This window comes from Rhincodon typus, chromosome 35 (assembly GCF_021869965.1).
Source record: "Rhincodon typus isolate 14 chromosome 35, sRhiTyp1.1, whole genome shotgun sequence".
Lineage (NCBI taxonomy): Eukaryota > Metazoa > Chordata > Chondrichthyes > Orectolobiformes > Rhincodontidae > Rhincodon > Rhincodon typus.
In genome coordinates this window covers 922619-927921 of record NC_063366.1, presented here as the reverse complement: position 1 = coordinate 927921, position 5303 = coordinate 922619, and the positions used below count along the sequence as shown (strand labels likewise).

Sequence of the window (5303 nt, the reverse complement as noted above, 5' to 3'; positions counted from 1 at the left end):
AATAAATAGGGAGAGAGTGGAAGGTGGATAGAGGAGAGGATAGGTGGAGAATTCTTGGTTGAGGAAGAAGGTGGACATTTTGGAGGGTCCCTTGTTGAAGTTGGCCTCATCTGAACATATGCGATGGAGATGGAAGAACTGAGAGAATGGGATGGAGGAAGCAGGGTGTGAGGATGTATAGTCCAGGTAGCTGTGGGAGTCAGTGGGTTTATAGTGGATATTAGTGGCCAGTCTATCCCTAGAAATGGAAACAGAAATGTCGAGGAAGGGAGGGGAGGAGTCAGAGATAGACCAGGTGAAAGTGAGGGTAGGGTGGAAATTGGAGGCGAAATTGTTGAAGTTTTCCAATTCTGGACGAGAGAGGGAAGCACCATCGATGATATCATTGATATATTGGAGGAAGAGTTGTGGGTGGGGGCTGGAATTGGATTGGAACAAGGAATGTTCCATGTACCCCACGAAGAGACAGGCATAACCAGGGCCCATGCGGGTACCCAGCCACCCCTCTGACCTGAAGAAAATGAGAGGAGTTAACAGAGAAGTTGTTGAAGGTGAGGACGAGCTCAGCCAAGTGGAGGAGGGTAGTGGTTCAGGTCTTTGCTCGAAGAAGAAACAGAGAGCCCTAAGATCTATCATTTACTCCTTACCCCGACCCTATCTTCTGCATAAAAGTCAACAATTCCCTAGCTACCATCCGTTCTGAGGAAGGGTCACCTGACCCATAATGTTAACTCTGATTTCTCTCCACAGATGCTGCCAGACCTGCTGAGCTTTTCCAGCAATTTCTGGTTTTGTTCCAGATTTCCAGCATCTGCAGTTTAATCGGTTTTTACCAAGCTGCTGCCCTGGGCTGAGAAGCATGCTGCTCTGTCCAAGAGGGAGATCGTTCCAATTCCAGTCCTGAATGCTGCACATCTCCATCAGCGCCATCTCCGCGCCTCACTTCCTCAGCTCCAGCTCCGAAAGTAACTTCAGATCCAAGACAATGCCAGCACCACCCAGAATGGATCACAATGGATCAGAACAGATCACACCAGGATAGGGTTCATACCGGGACAGGTTATCACACTGGGTTACAACAGATGACACCATAACAATGAATCAAGTCAGAGCACACCATGACAAAGGGTGTAACACTGGATCAAAGTGGAACAGGAGATCATACCAGATTACATCAGGACAGAGGATGATACTGGAATAATGGCATCATACCATTGCATTTTCACAATGCAAAACTGGGGGTCACACCAGGACAGGGGGGTCAAATTGAGATGGGGGAATGAGGGGCTCGGAGTGGGATTGGGGGTGAATGAGAGGGTCGGATTGGGATTGGGGGGGAATGAGAGGGTCGGATTGGGATTGGAGGGAATGAGGGGGTCAGATTGGGATTGGGGAGAATGGGTGTGTCACATTAGGATTTGGGGGAACGTGGGTGTCAGATTGGGATTGGGGAGAAATAAACAAGGTCGGATTGAGATTGGGGGATAAGGGTGTTAGATTACAATTTGCAGGGAACAAGAAAGTCGGATTATAATTGGGTGTAATCGGGGTGGGGGGCTGGATTGGCTGGAATGAGGGGGTCAGGTTGGGATGTGGGGGTGAGAGGTCTGATTGGGATTGGGGATGAATGAAGGGATCAGATTGGGGGGAATGAGGGGCTCTGAATTCAATGATGTATTATGAGCTCTCACTGCCAATACCTCTGGCTCCAATTTCCCTCAGCGCTGAGTATTCGACCTGGAATTCTGGGCACATTCCCCTCCCCCCCTCAAAACTCCCAGACCATCCTGGTCTGAACTAACACAGCCTAATGATCAAAAATCAGCTGAATAATTCCCAAAAGTCCTATTGCTTCCAAACATAGGGAACTGTCTTTGATTCTAACATTGAACACAGAGCAATCTCTCTTTTTAAATAACAGTGATGCACTAAGACCCAATGGGAACTTAGTGCTTGTGCTACATCAGTAATCTCTGGGGAAAGTCTCACCCTCCAGGTTCCATTCAGCTTCCTCATGCTGTCCAAATGTACAGATACAATCAGGCAGTTTATATAGTGTCACTATCTGTGCTCCATCTGCGAGTCAGGTAGTCTGAGTTCAAGTCCCATCTGCTCCAGAGGTGTGTTACCACATCCCTGAACAGGTTAATTTGAACATAGCTACAAGGATCAGATTACAACCAGGCTCACGAATTGCTAAACAATAGTGTGTTCACATGGTAAGTTCAAATTTCACTAAAATCAATGTTAGTAATTTTATCAAATTGATAGGATTTCAATCAAGTGTGTATTCATATTGTTCAGTTCAGTTCCTTAAAGTTGGAAATACTCCCGGGAGTGACAGAACCTGGTTAGATACAGAATAAAGTTCCAGGAATATGCCAGCACAGGAAGTGGTAGAGGTGGGTACAATTACAACGGATAAACTTCCAGTGCAGGGTTGGCACCGTGAAGCAGGATGAGGCAAACTTGTGTTCCTTCTTCCAGAAGGTGCACAGGGAGGGCTCTGTGCTCAGCAGCCTGAAGGAAGATGGCGGCTCGGGAACATCAGTCTGACATCCTAAGGATCAGCAAATCCTTTTGTGCCAGACTATGACACAAAGCCCACAGACAGCGGGGCCTTCCAGACATTCCTGTTCTTTATCATGGAGATGTTAGACAACAACACGTGGGAGAGGCTAGACCAGGCGCTGTCTGGATGAGCTGACCAAGGCCCCTAGTCCTTAGAGTAAAACTCCTGGAAGCAACATCTTACCAGGTGAGTTGTATTGGAATGTGCCTTTGTGAAGGAGGTTTGGAGAAAGGTGCAATGGTTTTTGTTGAGGTTCATCCCAAGCAGCTCCGTAGCACAGGACTGTGCTCTACGGTCTGTTCCCTGGGATGTACAAAGAGACAACCATCAACTGTGCCTGGAGGACTATCAATGCAGTCAAAGATGCTCTGTGGTCTGCCCGAAACTTGTTGGTCTTCCAGAGTAAGGATTAGACCTTGACCAAGTGTTGCAAACTGGCACATTCCGAGGTTCAGGACTATGTGCTAAAAGACACTTAAAACCTGGAGCATCCGTTACCAAGGTGCAGTAGGGAAGGAACACCATCTGAGGTCACCCTGTCAAAGTGAAATTGGGCTCCATTCAGTAATCAGACCCTCCCAGTGCCTCAAACATATGTAAATAGTATCTTGCATAAGTAAGAAATGCCTTGGGTTCGTTGGGACTGTCAGTAGAGTCAAACTCCGATGTTTGTTTGTTCTGCTCAGGGAGGGCAACATACCATCCTGGATTCTGCTCAGACTGAAGCTGAGCTGGGCATAACGCAGCACGTTGGAAAAAGAACATATGGAAGAAAACAGTCCACAGCACACAGGGAAATCAGAGGGATAAAGGCCGGAGTTTCTACAAATTAAAGTTTACTGCAAACTTGTGGGAAGCAGAGACACAGTGATTGGATATCTGGGATTTTCCCTGTTATAGATTGTAATTCTCCTCACCCTGAGATACAACACTAACACAGACACGGTGTGGAGTCCAAATCCAATTTATTGTTTAAATTTAGGAATCATAGTATTGCAGATGGAGATATAACGTATAACGAAGCTTCTCCCTTCGCCCATTGTCAAAAAATAATAAATCTGATCATCTTCCCCTCCCCCCGACCCCCAAATAATCAAACACTTCCCTCTGACCCTGAACAATTACACAAAGCAGTCCCTATCAGCTATAGCCCCCCATTGACTGGGATTGAAGGTCTCGGGAATCAGGCTCCCCCCCTCCACCGTCTGGGGGACTGGCCCATGAAGGGCTGGTTGGATTGAGTGGACGTGAACCTCCAGAACCAGAATTGTATCTGACATTGCAGCCAGAACGTGAGTGAGCTGGAGCTCAGGGTCATTCTCCTGTAGAGTCCCTTCCCTTCAGCCCAGTGATAACGAAAGAGCTTTACGTGTTACAATACAACAGTGAAAACACGCCCCAGATTGAAGTGACTAAATGAAGCTGCATCCCACAGTCAGTACAGAGATCAATGCAAATCAAAGCTTAAATCAGCAGGTTTGCTAAATAGAGCGAACAAATTTATAATCAAGATTCTCTCACTCTTTTATTCATGTAAACCACCCCCCGCCCCCAAATTCCCCAATTCTTCATCAATTCCTTTCGCCACCTTATTCCTGGGATTTCAAGCAACGTGTGTGGGACATGAGAAGCTGCTGCGGAGGAGAAACAAAGGAGATGGTTACAGAGTGAGGCCACAGGTTAGAGACAGAGAGAAAACCCAACAGAGCCTCCCAGGGGCAATAAACTCCATCAGATATCACCCTTACCACCCCCCAAACCAGCAAACCCATCAGACCCTCCACCTCCTCAAACACCACAGATTTATACAGAGCAGAAATGGCCCATTGAGTCTGTACTGATATAACTACCACTAAAAGTGTGCAAATCCCAATTTCCTGCACTTGTCCCATATCCTTGGATGTTTGATATTTTAAAGGTTTTAAGGCTTCCAGCCTCCACTGCCTTGCAGTGCATTCCAGATTCCCACCACCCACTGAGTGAAATGATTTTTTTCCCCAAATCCTTCCTGAATCTCCTGCTCCTTACTCAAAAACTATGCCTTCTCACGCCTGATCCCTCAGCCAAGGGAAACACCTGCTTTCTATTTACCCTGTCAATGTCCCTCATAATCTTATACACCTCAATCACATCACCCCTCCCAGTCTTCTCTGCTCTAAAGAAAACAATCCAAGTCTATTTACTCTCTCCTTATAGATCAATTTCTCCGTCCCAGGCAACATCTGTGCCCCCTCTAGTGCTGTCACTTCCTTCCTGTAGTGAGGTGACTAGGCCTGCACACAGTACCCCAGCTGTGACCTGACCTATGCTTCTGTACAACTCCAACATTACCTCCTTGCAACGACTGATGGAAGGAAGTGTCCCATATGCCTTCTTAACTATCCTATTCACGTGCTCTGCTGCCTTACCCCAAACCCCTGCCCAAGCTCCGGCAGCCCCCCCCCTCAACACCCGCCCCCACCCCGCAGCCCCCCCCCCCAACACCAGCCCACACCCGGCAGCCCCCTCCCCCACTACCAGCCCCCTCCCTCAACACCAGCCCAAACCCAGCAGCCCCCTCCCTCAACACCAGCCCAGACCCAGCAGCCCCCTTCCCCACTACCAGCCCCCTCCCCCAGTACCAGCCCAAACCCAGCAGACCCCTCCGTCAACACCAGCCCAGACCCAGCAGACCCTCCCCCAGTACCAGCCCAGACCCAGCAGCCCCCTCCCCCAACACCAGCCCAGACCC

At 48.5% G+C, this 5303-nt stretch overlaps 1 protein-coding gene and 1 pseudogene across 2 annotated transcripts in view; both read right to left on the bottom strand.

Annotated features, from left to right (window-relative positions):
* LOC109926014 overlaps positions 1-930 on the bottom strand; it is a 33997-nt pseudogene extending 33067 nt beyond the window's left edge.
* Positions 931-4071: 3141 nt separating this feature from the next.
* LOC109926076 (class I histocompatibility antigen, F10 alpha chain-like) overlaps positions 4072-5303 on the bottom strand; it is an 11687-nt gene continuing 10455 nt past the window's right edge. The window contains exon 8 of one of the 2 annotated variants that reach the window (XM_048616736.1): positions 4072-4206. The gene's annotated coding sequence lies outside the window, so the exon portion shown is untranslated. The remainder of the gene's footprint in view (positions 4207-5303) is intronic. The other variant, XM_048616737.1, reaches the window with a different exon arrangement.